We start from the raw sequence: 17,569 nt of genomic DNA, 5'->3' as shown, positions 1-17,569 counted from the left end.
AATTCTTGGCAGATGCATTTTCTAGACTGGTTAACCTTGCATCTCAACATATCTTCGTAGGAAGGATTTCAATTGTCTCATAGACTCTAGGGTAGACAGATTGCCCAAAGGCCCGCCGATATCTTCCTTGCGATCTAAACAATGAAGGGATTTGTGTGCTGAATTGGTGTTGGTAGATATTTGGAGGCACCTTCACCCTACTGGCAGGGACTTCACATTGTTTTCAAACCCACATAAATGCCATACAAGGATTGATTTTTTTCTGATCCCTGCAGTACATCTGGGCTCGGTGGGATCATGTACATTTGGCAATACCACTATTTCCAATCACGCCCCAGTGTATTTAATGGTTAAGAGTAAGGATACGGTACTAAGCTTGAGGCACTGGTGACTGGACCCGTTCATCGTCAAAGATAGCAAGTTCATTGAATTTTTTTCTACTGAGTTTAGGGCTTTTTTAGATATTAATTCAGGCTCAGCCAGTAGCCCATCCATCTTTTGGGAAACAGCTAAAGCCTATGCTAGGGGGTTGGTTATCTCCTATTCAGCCAGTAAGAAGCGACAGATGGGTGAGCAGCAACGTTTACTTGAGACGTGTCTGAAACTAACAGGAAAGGCATAATTTGACAAGCCCTCACTGTTTAAAGTGCAGAGGATTACGGCGCTTTGTCTACGCTGAACTCCATACTCACACGGACAGCCAAGAGTGAGCTTACATTTGCAAATCAAAGGGGTTTTGAGCATGGGGATAAGCTGGGCAAGTACCTAGCATATCTTGCAAGGAAAAAGAGTGCCCCCCCAGGCCGTTACCTCGATCGGCGAGGACACTGAAAATTTGACCTACAATTCTCAAAGGATTAATGCAGCATTCTGGAAATTTTACACTGAATTATACCAATCTGAAAACTGAGAGTGGGCGGGTTAGGATGGAGTCTTTTTTTAAGAATTTGGACCTTCCAGGAGTGACCCCTGAACAACAGTCTCTCCTTAATGCCCCATTGTCAGAGCAAGAGATGCAGAGGGCTGAGATGCAGCTCCAGAATGGGAAGGCACTGGATCCTGATGGGCTGCCCAGTGAGTTCTAGAAGTAATTTATAAATATACTTGTCAGGACCGATGCTTAGAATGTTTAATGACTCACATAATTGTGACCTCCTCCCACCATCTCTAAGAGAGGTGAACATCTCTCTCATTCTTAAAAAAGGGAAGGCCCTGGAGGACTGTGCTTTCTGTAGGCCCATTTCACTCCTGAATGTCGGCTTTAAAATCCTATCCAAGACTCTGGCATTAAGGCTAGAAACTGTACTGCCTTCCATCATTAAGGAGAGCCAGACGGGGTTCATAAAAGGTTGCAGATCAGTGGATAATGTCAGGAGATTACTTAACATGATCCAAATATGTCAACAGTGATCATTACAGGGATTAGTGATCTCCTCAGATGCGGAAAAGGCACTTTCATATGTTGAAGCGGTTTGGCCTGGGAGAGACCTTCATCAGGTGGGTGGAGGTTTTGTGTAGTGATCCTCTTGCCACGGTCCTCACCAATGGTGTACAACCAAGCAGTTTTAATATTTTTAGGGGCAGTCGACAGGGCTGTCCCTTGTCACCATTGTTTTCACATTGGCGGTCGAACTGCTGGCAGAAGCAATATGCAGGGATCCCATCATAACTGCTTCAGAAGTGGGGACGAACTCACATAAAATTCCAGTGTATGTGGATGATGATCTCGTCTTCTTATCAAATGCATCAATCTATTTGTGGCTTCTTGCGTTATAAGGTCAATTTTGCGAAGTCAGAGGCTATGCCCATGGGTGGTCTCCTGAGAGTGCCTGATCCTGAGGGCAGATTTCGGCTCTCTTTTAGATGGTCACAGGAGGGCTTTCTCTACTTAGTTATATTTATTAGTCCTATTTTTGATCAGCTATTTAAAGCCAATTTTGCCCATTTTTTCAGCAAAATCAAGCTGGACCTTCATGATGGGAGGCGCTTCTGATCTCTTGGTTCAGTTGGATAGACCCCTTTAAAATGAATATTTTGCCCTGCCGGTTGTATCCTATTCAAATGTTTCCTCTGCATTTTTACTAAGCAAATATTTAGAAGAATGACCAGCTGGTTTCGTTCTTTTATCTGGTATCGCAAACGACCCCTGACTAAATTGACTAAATTGCAGTTACTTTACAGACTGAGAGGAGTGGCCCTCCCAGATATCAAAAACTATCAATTAAGCTCATTACTATCTTACGTGAATGGTTAGTCCTGGGAGGAACCTCATTCACTTTGGTTGGACATCGAAGCACCTTCATTCCTGATGAAGAGCTTTTGACCAAAAGGTTGATTTTCCTGCTCCTCAGATGCTGCCTGACTTGCTGTGCTTTTCCAGCACCGCACTCTCGAATCAAAGCATCTCAGGCAGGAGGCCCCCCTATTAGCCTGCTGTTCTTAGACAACATGAGAACAGTTAAGGAATATTGCCATAACACATTAATACAGTCCAGGCGTGGAGGGCAATGTGTCAGGGTGAGGGCAATATTGCCAAAACATCATTTTTGACACCCATAGTTGGTATGCCAGGCTTTCAGCCAGGGATGATGGACTTTGGGTTTAAACTATGGGCAGCTAGGAGTGTGTCTTGCCTGGGTAATTTATTCGAAGGGGACGTATTGATATCCTTTGACCAATTGACTTGGAAATATGAAATGCCCAGTAGGGACCTCTTTTGTTTCTTTCAAATTAGAAACTTCATCCATAAAAAGACCACACTTCTAACTGACCCTTATAGGTCTGACATGGAGAAGAGGATGCTGAGTGCTAAGCATACATTACTGTTAATAATGCTTATCATCTATTGGGAGAAGGTCCCTCGGACGAGACCGAATGGCTCTGTAAGGTATGAGAGAGGGAGTTGGACATTGAGATCTCTTCTGAAATATGGGAGGATATCTGGGAAAATGCAAGAAGGATCTTGATTTGCAATATGACCCATGTCTTGCAATTGAAGATTCTCCTTAGGGTCCATCTGGCCCCAGACCGCCTCACTAAATTTAAAGCGGGAGGATCTCCAACGTGTCCTAAATGTAAAGTGAGCTTGGGCATGTTTACTCATTGTCTTTGGTCCTGCCACAGACTACGGGCATACTGGAGTGCTGTGGTAGGCGAAATACAGAAGGCATTGTGAACAGAGGTGGAGATGGCTCCGGTATTTCCTCTTCTTGGCTTTGTGAATTCTCTTTCATTAGATGCACACACGCAAAAAAAGGGTTTTCAATATCCTCACTTTTTGTGCCAGAAAGAACATTCTATTAGAGTGGAAAACTCTCCGGGGTTGACAGGCTGGCGTAAGCTAGTCATGGAGCACATCCCCTTGGACTTTCTGACGAGTATGGTGCACCATAAAACTGAGAATTTCTATAAGATGTGGTGGCCCTTTTGGGACTAGTTGGGTACAGATTTGTCTGCCATACCATTAAGAGTCTTTATATAACCATAGCAATTCTATGTAGTGAATCTGGTATCCAGAGGGGAGGAACTATGGACATATGAATATGTATAAACCTATGCGCTTGATGATCGAGGGCTATTGCCTTGTTTTGCTGAGCTGTGTTATGGTTATTATCATTATTACTATTGTTAAGACTTTTCTTTTTTAGCTTTGATTTTAGTTGACATTTATTTATGTAATTAGTAGGTTTGCTTTTTAATATTAGTTTGAATTATTTGGTTTTGTCTTTGTTGGAACATTCAAAAGGAAAAAAAATAATTTTTTTGAAATAAAAATATATTTTTAAAAAGTCACCATAGTCTTATCAGACCATAGGGCTGCTCCCTCATTAGAGAGAGTCAGCTGGTGGTGGTTTAACCCAAAGGTCACCACACCTCAGGAAAAGGAGAACTTAAGAAGGTGAACCCTTCACAAGCCGAAGGTGTCCACTCTGTGTTCAGACAAGCTGTCTTGTCAACTGAGCTGAACCAACTCACTGTATAAGGTTATGAGGGTGGATAGAAAGCAACTGTTCCCCTAAGTTGAAGTACAAGGTGACAGCAGGAGATTTAGAGCGGCTTTGAGGAATTTCTTTTTCATTCAAATGGATAGTGGGAATCTGAGAGAGTATTTGAAACAGGGAACATCAGAACCTTGAAAGAGTATTTCAATGAGCACTTAAATCATCATACCATTCAAGGCTATGGGCCAAGCCTTGGAAAGTGGGACTAGTGTAGATTTAGAGCAGTTTTTGTTGGTACAGTCTTGATGGATTGAGGGCCCTCTTCTATTCTGTGAACTTACAGTTCAGACAGCTCCCTGAAATTATTGTCACCTTCTGAATGGCCAACAGCAACAATCTGTATTTAGATACCACCATGCAAAGGAGCAACTGTATTCAAAGGAGTGTCACCAAGGGCTCAGAAAAAAAAAGAACTAATCTTGTCCCAAAGAAGGAAGTATTGGTGCTTATTGCTAAGGTGGGTTCTGAAAAGGTTCTTAAATGAAACTGGAGTGGGTGGAGAACTGGAAGAACTGAGCCACGGCACTGCTGTCATTAGTAGAACGAAAAGAACAAGGTTTGTTCAGAAGGCCCACTCTGACAGGCACAGATCTTAAGATTTCTAGGTTTGGAAGATGTTGCAGAGATAGGGAGGGGTGAGGGATCCGTGAAGGCTGCACATTATAAATTTGAGATGTTGGGAATTTTCGTGCCTAGGTAACTGAATCCAGCAGGTAATAAAGTCTAGTGCTGGCATTTTAAGGGTGATTTACTCTGTTTCATTTGGCTTTGTGACAGTGTGCAAAAATCCAAGTGGGTGGAATCTGCAGTGACTGCTGCATTAATGTACTGTACGGACAATGCAAAGAGAGAGTAGAGTTCCTTACAGTGAAATTCACATGCTACTCATTTCACCTTCTGAATTGCCTGTGAATAAGGAATACTGATATCTCACATTTCTGGAAACATTTGATTTCTTCCACAAATTGATTCAAGATTTTATAATCAAAGCCTCACAATTCAAGAGAAATGCTTTATCTGGAAACTAACCAAATCACACTTGGTGCTGAATCAGTGACATAACCCCATGGCAACTCTGTTGAAATGCAGAGAAATTGCATGCTTCAATCTCGACAGGAAATAAATGCGGATGAACAAGTCGGTTGCAGGTCCAATCCCTCTGTGCTTCGGGAAGCAGTGTTCAGCACTGATAGAACAATTGGATCAAGAAACTGAGAGCAAGCTGGTCTGGAAACTGAGAACCAACTGGCTCAAAACATTGCGAGTAAAGTCACTCAGGGAACAGAGACCAAACAGGCTCAAGAAACCAAGAGCGAAATGGCTCGATGAACTGAGAGAGGAAATCATCTCGAGAAAGTGAGAGAACTAACTGACTTGAGAAAACAACAACTTTGCTATTTTACTATTTTGTTATATATAGATACTGAATGAGGTGCTCGTAAAAACTGTTCCATTAAATCAATCAAGTGCCTCTGGAACAGACGTAATTCAAGATTGCAAGTATCTTCTGGAATATGAGATTACGTTTGTTGCTTTAATAATGTTTATTTCATCATCATTTTTGCTTTATTCGGTAAAAATATTGATATTAATTTGATAATCCTGAGTCTTCTTCTGCTTAGCCAATGGGAAATTTAAATAATGCAGGTTACATGCCTATTAAATCAGAATCAGTAGACAGCACAAATATTATCATATCTAAATATATTTCCAACTATTATCTACTGCCTGATTTAATGCTAGTGACTATGTCCAGTGTGCAACCAGTCTCTCTAAGCATGCATAGATTTCCGAGCCTGTTATTGTTATGGATTCATCATCAATAAAAACAGAAATTCTTCCTTAAGTTACTTTGTTTTGTTTTCACTTATTCAAATTAACAGAATATGTAACATTCTTAATGGTTAGACCTTGAAGCATTACCATTTGCTCTGTCGTGAGGTGAAGTGCAAGTTCTTCACACCTTTCACAATTAAGAATGTGAAAAAAACATTTTGCATACTAAATGTAGGTGCAGTTGGGGCTACACTGGTCAGGTCATATTTTGTGAATAGCTGAAGAACAAATTTTGAAGAAAATGCTTTGTCATTCATTGACAATGGGAAGCAACTGCCTAAAAATGACCCAAACCATAAGCTGTTAAATGGAAGTGCAAACAGTTTGCTCAAGATAAGAAAGCATAGTAAAATACCATTTAAGAAACTACCTCCTACCATGAGGTCTATTGCCTGCTGATGTTAAATGTAAGTTTCAGCTGAAGAAGCTTCTACTGAATAATAAAGTTTCATAGCCTGGTGTCTCTGTAATCCACTGTTCACTGCAGTTGTTCATGCTAAACAATCAGTTATAAAACCAACAGAATGAAAGAATCCAAATTCATTATTTGTCCTGTCCACACCTTCAGTTATCTGGCTGGGAAAAAAAGTCTGGCAATTTCAATAATTTGCTGTTAACTTGATTCTGAAATTCATTCTGAAATTCCCTCTGGACACTGGTCCAACCAACTGCACAAGATTCAAAAAGCTTTGAATTCTCTTCTGTTTTAAAGTAATTTCTGGAAAGTTATAGCAACTTTTTGTTTCAGCTGGAGGGCAAGGACAGGGTCTGATCTTTCAGTAATTTATTTCTCATGCACGTGTTCCCACATTAGCATTTACACAGCAATGAAAGAAATTGCAGACAGTAAAATCTCCACTGTGATCTCCCCACTGATTCCAGGCTGGGTAAATGGGGACAGACTATATTGGTGGGAGACTTGACAATACTTTTAACATCAAGACCAAAATTGCCTGTAGAAAAGTCAGGATTTAGATCACCAGAGTGCACAGTAGTTAAAAAAAAATGAGACAGTACTATATAGATCAGTTAGGCTCAACTCCTTCATTATTTCAGGCTATTGAAATGAGTGCAAAACATTTTCAGTTAATTCTTAAGTCCAACTAGAACTTTATTAGCAGGTTTGGGCCAAAATATTCTGAGTCAAAACTGGCAGTGAGGAATCTGGCACCAGTGAATTTTGAATCCTGGGAATGCCAAATGAATGATGAGTAATAAGCAACTTGCTTGTAACTCTCAATAAAAGTCTCAGTAAATGCCAATTTTTTTTTATTCATGGGATGTGGGTGTCGATGGTTGGGCCAGTATTTGTTGCTCATCCATAATTGCTGTGGAGAAGGTGATGATGGGTTGACTTCCTGAATCATTGCAGTCCATTTTGGTGTAGGTATACCCACAATGCTGTAAAGGAAGGAGTTCCAAGATTCTGATCCAGAATTGTTCCCTCAGTGTCACTTTATTTCCAAGTCAGGAAGTTGAGTTGCCAGGAATTAAATTTAATATGTTAAATATACTGGAATTTATCATTTATATTTTAATTAAGAAGTAAAACTCATTATTACCTCCCAAGATATGTGCTGAAACCTACTGTCTATAGATTTTAAGATAGCTTGTCTTTTGTTGCCTGAGATGAAACTGCCTTATTGTAGTCTCCAAATATGTTTAGCTAATGGCACCATGTAGCATATGCAAGGACTGATTTATATTCAGTTATGTCAGTTATGCAGCTTCAGAACATGGGGATTGGAAAATTGGGCAAACAAATCTAATGCACATTTGGTTTCCAATTCATTGTGAGTGGCTACATTTTGTGCAGTGCAGTATTTGCAAAACTGCTCATGACTGGCTGAGAGAGAGCGTGATAGACTCTTAGAGGCCTCTACTGCCCATCAATTCTGTGCGAGAATGATGATACGTAAAACAGACATATTGGTGACCAAAATGGCAGAGTGACGTGCAGGAGGGTATATTGCACTGAACGTGCACCACACTCCAAAAAGGTACAGGCTGCTTTTCGCATCTGTAGGAAATACATCTGAAACAGGTGTTAAACTTTTGGTATATTCAAAGATTTGATCCAATGCATTCTTCAAGCTTTCTCTGCAAAGTTTACTTTTGACTGTGGTGCTCAATGGTAAATTGTAAACTTCTTATTTACCACAATAAATTAATTAGCAGCTTCTGATCACTATGTTTTCCAATGAACTGTCCCACCTCCTTAATTACCCAGCTCTTTAATTCCCTGCTTTAACCTCCTTCCTCCTTGATTTCCTCCCTCTACCACACCTTGTATGTTGACCTCCTGATCCTGATCCTCTGAAAATGAGAACCTGTTTCTAGGGTAGCAATACTAAATATAGGAGGTTGATGGATGTTATATCATGGCAGTTTTAGTCTCAGGTCATGTTTGAATGTTTTTTTTCTTTTTTTCCCTCCAACTGGAACACTCCTTTTTTTTCTTCTTTTTTTTTCGTTTCTTTCCCTCACACTACCGCCTAAGTGCAGTAGTGCTTATTTTATCCCCAGCACCCATGTTGTGTGTGTGTAGGTGGGAGACACAGTGAAAGACACAAGGTGCACGAATCTTTATTCAAATTTCCACCACCAGGAAGAAAAGAAACACCTGAGTGGCCAGTGACAAGCAGTGCCTTTCACATCAAAGGGCAATGCTGTGTGATCAAGCAGTGAAGGGGACAGCAGGGACTAAATCAAATTAGAGTTGGAGGCGAAATAATAAACTCCACTTCCTGCGGTGCCCACCTCTCCTTGAACAACTCCAGGGTGTCGGTGGACACCGTGTGCTCCTTTTCCAGAGACACCTGGGCTCTAACGTAACCGCAGAAGAGGGGCGGGCTGTCGGACCTAACGACCTCCTCCACGGCCCGCTGCCTGGACCTGTTTATGGCCAGTTTGGCCAGGCCCAGGAGCAGACCCACGAGGAGGTCTTCAGACCTGCCCTCCCTCCTCCGCACCGGGTGCCCGAAGATCAGGAGCGTGGGACTGAAGTGCAACCAAAAGCAGAGGAGGAGGTTTTTCAGAAAATCAAAAAGGGAGTGCAAACGCTTACACCCAATATACACGTGGTCCACGGACTCCACAGCACCACAGAACAAGCAGTTGGGCTGGGAGTCCATGAACCACCGCAATCTGCAGTTGCAGGGGACTGCTGCGTGCAGCACCCTCCACCCCAGATCCCCGAGAGAAAGGGGGAGGACTCCCGCATAGAGAGCCCTCCACTGGGGATCCCCACTGCCCGGTGGCAAATGGGCACGCCAAGGTGTGTCTGGATGGTGGATGAGGGAGAAGAGGTGGACGGTGTACAGGAGCAGTCGATACAAGGCCCGCCTTTTTACATCCTTAAAAGGGACAAAATTAAAATTCCGGAGGTGGCTCAGGTTGTGGGGCACAGGCTCCCGCAGGAAGTACGGGGACCTTGGGGCCAATGTGAAATTCCGTCACATTGGTGAGCGCGGACGGGATCCCACCACACATCTGAGCATTCTCCAACTGATGCACTATGTCGGGTCCGAGCACCGCCGATTTAAGGCGTTGGATGGCGGTGGCCACGTACCGGACGTCTACCACTGCCCTGCTCGCTATGTTCTGCGGCAGCGTCCAACCCAGGCCTCCAGCACCCAGCATGTCCCCGACCCTGGTCACCCTCACAGCCATGGCCCTCCTGTCTGACAGCCACTCGAACCCGCGAGTATGGAGGTGCGGATTCCTGAGCAACGGCTCCCTGACGACAGCCGCTACTCCTGCCGGAGGGTAGGTGCGACGCAATTCGACCATGTTCCAGACAGTGATCAGGTCCTGGTAAAAGACAGGCAGAGTCTTGAGGGCGACCTCCAAACCGTCACGGTCGACGAACAAGAGCAGCGTGTCGTAGTTGAAGTTACACACCTGGCGGAAAAAATACATCTCCAGGGCGCACCACCTAGGAGGAGGCTTGACGTAAAAATATTGCTGCAAGGTCCGAAGGCGGAACGTCACGACCTGGGTGCGAATGCACACTAGCGACTGGCCGCCCTCCTCAATAGGGAAACTCAGAACCTGCGCAGTGACCCAGTGCATCTTTTTGTCCCAGAAGAAGTCGATCAACGTTCTCTGGATGTCAGCGACAAAACCAGGAGGAGGGATCAAAGTGACCAGCCAGTACCACAGCATGTGGCCATCATATGGTTTATGATCCGCACTTGACTCCTGTAAGATAGCACTCGGCGAGCCGAGACTTTGGCCTCCAGCTCCTGCCAGTTGGCTGGCCAGGATTCCTCGGTCGGGCTGAGGTAGACCCCCAGGTAGAGGAGATGGGTGGTACTCCAGCTGAACCCCTGTAACTCCTCCGGCAGGGAGTCCACCCGCCACGGACCCACCAGTAGCCCGGAACATTTGGCCCAGTAGATCCTGGCGGAAGACGCTGCTGAGTACACGGCCTGGCACTCGCGCATCCTCCCCAGGTCGGTGAAAGTGAGGAGCACGTCGCCGGTGTAGGCCGAGAACACGACCCCCGTGCTCATGCCACGCAGAACCAGCCGCGACAACCTCCTCTGCAAGAAATGCAGGAAAGGCTCCACGCACAGGGAATACAGCTGGCCGGACAAGGGGCAGCCTTGACGTACTCCTCTCCCAAAGCAAAGGGGCGCCGTCAGGGACCCGTTAACTTTAACCAGACACTCTGCGGCGGCGTACAAAAGTCAGATCCGGGCGACGAACTGCGTCCCGAACCCAAGTGCCCGCAGAGTCCCGAGGAGGTACTCATGATTGACCCTGTCGAACGTCTTCTCCTGGGCGAGAGACAGGAAGGTGCTCGGCAGACCAGCTCGTCGACAGAAATGGATCAGGCCCGGACCAGGTGGATGTTGTCGTGTATCCTTCGGCTCAGTACCGTGTAGGACTGGTCTGGGTGAAGGTCATGTTTTGGTTGGGGATACAAGACAGTGGTGCTCACTATAGTCTGCCATATGCTGTTGGGAAAAAAATCTATTTGAATGAGTATTTTTTGCAAAGAGAAAATGAGCAAATGGATTTCATGCAAATAGGGAGCTGAAGGTGATGGCCATTAGGTAACTATGTTGACATCAAAATTACCATGTGATGACTGTGCAGGCATTTTCAAATGAGATAGGGTTACTGTCAAATTAATAGGAACATAAGGAGAGGAGCAGGCCATTCAGCCCATTGAGCCTGTTCCACCATTCACTAGCACGGCTGATAATCTACCTATCGTTCTTTATCTTGATTGGTTTAATGCCTGAGCTTCCAAAGCCTTTTGCGTAGAGAATTCTAAAGAATTACCACCCATTGAATGAAGTAGTTCTTCCTCATTTCAGTAAGTTTCTTTGAGATCACTTCTTAATCTTCTAAATTGCACAGCATAAAGGTTTGTTCTCCTCAACCTTTGCTAATAGGATAGCCCCACCATCCCAAGGGTCAGACTGATGAACCTCCACTGCCCGCTGTCTTTGGCAAGTATATCTTTCCTTTGGCAAGAGGACGAGAAAACTGCGTACAACACTCCAGGTCTGATCTCACCAGTGTTTGAATGAATTGAAGAAAGACCTCTTTGCTCTTGTACACAAATCCTCACCCAAACTTGGCAACTGTCCAAATTGCTTTCCACACTTGCATGCTAGCTTTCAGAGACTTAAGACTGAGGACATCTAGCTCTCTTTTGGACATCAACATTTCCCAATCTCTTACAATTTAAGAGAAAGTCTACACCTTCATTCCTCCTACCAGAGTGGTTAATCTTGCACTTAACCACATTAAATTAAATCTAGTATGCTTTTGCCCATTCTATCAGCCTGTCTAAATGCCCAAAGCGTCTTTGCATCCTCCTCATATCTCACATTCCCATCAGGTTTTTATATCTTCAAACTGGAAATATTATAATTGGCTCCCACATCCAAATAACTAACTAACTAATTTGTCCTGATGTGCTGTTTGAAAATAATTGAAGGACCAATTAAATAAGTCACATTATTCTTTGTAAATTTATCAAGTAAAATCTTCAGATGTGAAATCATTTTCTCATAGTGATCTTTCTAGAGGTGTAAAGCTGATCAAGAGTATAACAGAGTGTTTGTAACATTGAAACAGGCCACTTGACCCAACTCATCCATGCTGGTGTTGGTGCTCCACATGTCCTACTCATGCGCCCTCCCCCCCCCCCACCGCCCACCTCTGGCAATGTCAACTAAACAACAAAACCTTGAACTTATATAGCTCCTCAATGTTGTGTGATGTCCCAAGATGTTTCAGTGGAAGGTTGTCATGCAAAGTATGACACCAAGCCACAATGGTGATGTTAGGAGAGGTGACTGGAAGCTTAATTAAAGAAGTAGATTTTAAGGACTGTCACATAAGAAAAGAGGGAGAGAGACTAAGAATTTTAAGAAGGGAATTCCACATCTTTGGGGCATTTAGGTAACTGAGGGTACTTTCATCAATGGTACAGTATTACAATCAGGGACTCTGAAGAGACCAGAAATAAAGGAGTGCAATTATCTCTGAAATTTGTGGCGCTAGGGGAGGTTGCAAGGATAGAAGGAGTAAGATGATGGAAAGATTTGAAAACAAGTGTGGGGTGGTATTGTGGCTCACTGGTTAGTACTGCTGCCTCACAGCACCAGGGACCCAGGTTTGATTCCAGTCTTGGGCAACTATCTGTGTGGAGTTGCACATTCTCCTTGTGTCTGCGTAGGTTTCCTCCTGATGCTCTGGTTTCCTCTCACAGTCCAAAGATGCGCAGGTTAGATGAATTGGCAATGCTAAATTGCCCATAGTGTTCAGGGATGTGTGAGTTAGGTGCATTAGTCAGGTTAAATGTAGAGTAATAGATTAGGGGAATGGGTCTGGGTGGGTTATTCTTTGGAGGGTCGGTATGGACTTATTGGGCCGAAGACATTCTACAATGATGGAATTTTAAAATTTTCCAACACTATCAGCATAACACATATTTTTCTCCCTCATGTTTATTATCTAATTTCCATTTAAATGCAGCTCAGAGTGAGAAATGCTGCACATGGATAAGACAATAAATTCAGGCCACTTTCTCTTCACAGTGTTGTGTGTAAGGCTTACCTTTCAGTCCTTTGTTTGATTTTGGACACATCTAAGCTAGATGAGGACAGAAAGTGGGTCTAGGATCTGCACTGCAGGGATCTTTCTGTCAGAAGCAACAGATGGCTGAAACAGTAGTGGCATTTTTGAATGAAGGAAAACAGCATTTTGATATTATCACTTTTCTGCCATTACTCCTCCATTTGTTTCTGTTCTAAAAAAGGTCATTTAATTTGAAGATTTGATGAGATAGGTATGGATAAAGTACCCTTGGGGCAGTCTACAACAAGGGTGCATAACCTAAGATGATGGAGTATAATATGTTATTATTTAGATAATTGAGTTCAAGTACAAATAAATAGACTTTTAGTTTTCAGTTTCTTTGATTTTGAAAGGGTCAGGAAATTTTCTTTCAGCAGTGAGTATTGTGTTATATCATTAAGAGACATGCTGTTGATATCGTCGCTATGTAATAACATTTGGCCTGAGGGTATAATGACCTTATACATCCATCTTATCTTGGATCATTTGAAGCATATTGCAAACATGCTTTTCTCTTCTAATCTAATAAGGTGATGTTAGCCCAGGCACTTATGTGCCTGAGGAATGTAATATTTATAAATCATAGTTGTTTGTAATTAAGTCTCTGCTGGATTCTTCCATCGCATCATGTCCACGTGCAGTTTCTACATTACAGGAGATAACATATGGATTGCTGGATCAGGTAAAACATGATGTTAGGGCAAACTTGGACCAATAAGTATAAACAGCATTTTTTTAAAAAATTATGTGACTTGAGCTAAATGACTAGACAAGTGACCTGATGTGATAATTGCTAACTTTAGATTTTATGACCCAAAAGAAAGAAAGGTCAGATGCAGGTTATGTTTAGAAGAAAAGATATATACCAGTGGACGTGCTTTTTGTCAGCCTGAAAGACATCAAAGTAACTGGGAAAAAAAAACACTTGTTTTTTTCTCCTTAGAGAAAAATCAGTGAGTTAGCCTGTGGCTGTGTGTCTGAGGATGAGGCAGAGAGAAACACATCTCATGAGCTTGCAGAAGGTTGCTGAAAAGGAATGTATGGATCTTTGTCAATTGAGTTAGAAATGAAGTTTAGGGCGGCACGGTGGTACAGTGGTTAGCACTGCTGCCTCACAGCGCCAGGGACCTGGGTTCAATTCCCACCTCAGGCGACTGACTGTGTGGAGTTTGCACGTTCTCCCCGTGTCTGCGTGGGTTTCCTCCGGGTGCTCTGGTTTCCTCCCACAGTCCAAAGATGTGCGGGTCAGGTGAATTGGCTATGCTAAATTGCTCGTAGTGTTAGGTAAGGGGTATATGTATGGGTGGGTTGCGCTTCGGCGGGTCGGTGTGGACTTGTTGGGCCGAAGGGCCTGTTTCCACACTGTAAGTAATCTAATCTAATCTAATCTGAATGAGTGAAGATGGGAGTGATACCTCATTAGGATTGATTATAAAGAATATTGCTATGAAAAAGTGTTGTATCTTTTTTATCAAGTATCTTTGTTTTTTTTCCCTTTGAAAATCTTAACTTATTTTGTTAACAGTAAAGTGGCAGCCTTGAATGGATATGTTTAGTGACTGACCACCACAGTACACAATTTTCAAAGTTAAAACGTGGTCTGTCAAGCAAGGTTTTACTCGAGGATCTTAATTGTCTAGTATTACCATTGATTGGGATAAAAAAATCTTTAAAATTAATTCTAAGTCTTTTAAAAATCAAATCAGAAAGCACTTCTTAACACAACGTGTATTGTAGTTTTGGAACTCTTTTTTTCTGAAGTGAAAATCAAATGTTTCAAAAATTAGATTATTGTTTTTTTTGATAGCCAAGAATGTTAAGAGAGGTGTTGATCAGAATTCATGTGGTGGTACATGAAATAATTCAGTTGAGACAAAAAATAAAAGAAATGTTAACAGGCTGAATAGTTGAAAGATCGAATGATCATTGATGCAGAAATCGAATAAAACAATTAAGTGTGATAAAAAGAGTGTTCAAAACATGGAATTGAGATTGCTTAATGATATTAATGGGATTGAATAAAAGTAGATAAAATGCCAAACTGTTTTTTTCTGGAAATATTCACTGGAGGAAGTATTAGCGATATGCCTGCCGTAATGGGATGATGTAGGATCAACATGCTATGACTTAAGTGAATGTCAGAACCAGCATTCGAAACACAAAGCTAATAAATCTTCAAGGAGAGACACTCAATGGTACTCAACGAGGCTAAGTAGAAAACCTATGGAGTGATGGCAATAGATCACAAGGGTGTTAGGGGATTTGGTAATGAGATATTGGTGGAGCAGCACTGAGTTAACTGTCCATAGAATGCCTGTGTCCTAATTCCAATTTTTTTTCTGGATGTTACATTTGAGGATTTTCATTTTAAGATTTAATTTGCACATGTTTCAAATTCTCTTTGATGCCACATCCATTAAGTGTGGAGACTGGAACAAGCTTATTTCGCAGTATTTGAAGGTTCCTGCTCCCTCCATGAAGTCAGAGATCATTTGAGTTTACAGAGTTAGAAAGTTACTGACATCATATTCATACTTTAATAGCTCTTAAAGCTGTATTGCTCATGAAATCAAACCCTGTGAGATTTACCATCCTGTTCCTTGAGAATATCTGCACTGACTCTAATATATTGGCATCTTTTGATAGTGTCTAAGATGGCACTGCTATTTTGCTAGAAATGGGGTTGATACTTTTACATGGGCAAAAGCCAGAAACTGCAGATGCTGGTAATGTGAAATACAAACAGAAAGTGCTTTATATGGAGAGTCCTAATTGGAGAGAGAAACAATTACTATTGCAGACTTTTCATTTTATTATTTGAATACTTGGTTAGTTTTCCAATTCTGGTTGGATGGATTCTCAAATCTTGCATCACATGACAAACCACCCTGCATCCTTTCTTCACCACCTGCCCAATCTGTCCATCATTGTAATACACCACCTCCCCATACTAACAGGTCCTGTCACTAACTTAGATTATTTTAAACTCTTAGTTAAATAGCCTTCATCTCTGCCTCCAGCATTTTTCTAACTAATAAGCAGAAGTACACAAAATATTTTTAAAAATCTCAAAGCATTTACTCTGTTTTAGACCTAAGGACCATAAGATAGAGGAGCTGAATTAAGCTATTTGGCCAATCAAGCCTTCTCTGTTATTCAATCACGGCTGACATGTTTCTCAACCCCATTCTCCTGTCCTTTCCCGATAGATTCCCTTACTGATCAAGAACCTATCTGTCTTAAATACACTCAGAGACTTGGCTTCCACAGCCTTCTTTGGCAGAGTTCCAGAGATTCACCACCTTCTGACTGAAAAACTTCCTCCTCATCTCAGTTCCAAAGTGTCATCCCTTCATTCTGAGGCTGTGCCCTCAGGCCCTAATCTTTCCTGCTAGTGTAAACATCTTCACATCCACTCTATCCAGGCATCTCAGTGTTCTGTAGTCCTCTGTCATCCTTCACAGAGCCCAGACCCAGCGTCCTCAACCCCTCCTCATATGACAAGGTCTTCATCCCTGGGATCATTCCTGTAAACTCTGGACCCCTCCAGGGCCATACATTCTTCCTCAGGTCTGGAGTCCAAAACTTCTCATGATATTTCAAATTTCTCTCACCAGATGCTGCCAGACTTGCTGCGTTTTTCCAGCAATTTCAGTTTTTGTTATAGATTTTCAGCATCTATAGTTCTTTGATTTATTTGTATGATAGATGAAATGATGTTCTCAGTATTCTCCAGGAATGCACACAACAACTCTTGAGATTACACTTGAGTTCTTGCTGACTCAAGGACAATCCTGGAGGGTTTGTAACCCTACAGCATGGGTACTGTTTGGGTGGAATATGGCTGACAAATGGGGTTATTTTACCTTTCCATTTTAGCCTGTTGGCTGCCCCAGAATACCTATAGCAGGGCTCACATTGCTTTTCCTAGTGTGGGTGTGCCTCAGTTCTTTGTGCATGCAAGCCTACAGACACATGCCAGGTCCTATACAGGCTTGGGAAGAAGGAAGTCTCCACTTTGGTAACCCTCTTTGCCATCTCTACTTCATTGAAGCCCTGACTCTTGCAAGTTGAAAATCCTAGCTTACTTCAGAAACCTGCGTTCCATCAGTCAAAACCCAATGTACCAGCTAATTAAATTCAGCTTGCGTGGAGAATTTTTCACTGTTTTGTATAGGGTGGGATAGCTGGGTAGTTCTGTCCAGTCAAGTTTAATGCTATCTACAACTAAAGTCTACGGATAGCACACCATTGCCAGCACAGGCAACTGAATGGAAATCATATTAGAAAATTAGTTGATTTTTCTTCTGTCTCATTCAGGTCAATTGCAGCAATTCCACTGAGATCAGTGAGACTATGAAATGCAATTGGGGAATTCCTGCCTAAGACCTAATCTTGCCATATGGATTTAGAAATGATGATAGAAAGTTTTAATTTCTGCACTTACATATTTGTCACAATGGACAGTAATTCTGTGAAATGAAGTTATATTAATGGAGACCTCAGGAAAATATCCTGTGTGCACAATATTGAAATCATAAAATCATCTACTCAGTGCTAGTTTATAATTTTGCTCAGTGTTAATGAATAAAGAAACTTACCCTGTTTTGATTGACCACAAGTTCCAT

General features: G+C 42.3%; 1 protein-coding gene across 1 annotated transcript in view; it reads left to right on the top strand.

Annotated features, from left to right (window-relative positions):
• Nucleotides 1-17,569, top strand: part of LOC132830456 (calcium-binding protein 8) — a 360,349-nt gene that overhangs the window by 30,454 nt on the left and 312,326 nt on the right. The window lies entirely within an intron of this gene.

The sequence above is a fragment of the Hemiscyllium ocellatum genome, chromosome 31 (genome assembly GCF_020745735.1).
Source record: "Hemiscyllium ocellatum isolate sHemOce1 chromosome 31, sHemOce1.pat.X.cur, whole genome shotgun sequence".
Lineage (NCBI taxonomy): Eukaryota > Metazoa > Chordata > Chondrichthyes > Orectolobiformes > Hemiscylliidae > Hemiscyllium > Hemiscyllium ocellatum.
This window is presented reverse-complemented; position numbering and strand designations above follow the sequence as displayed.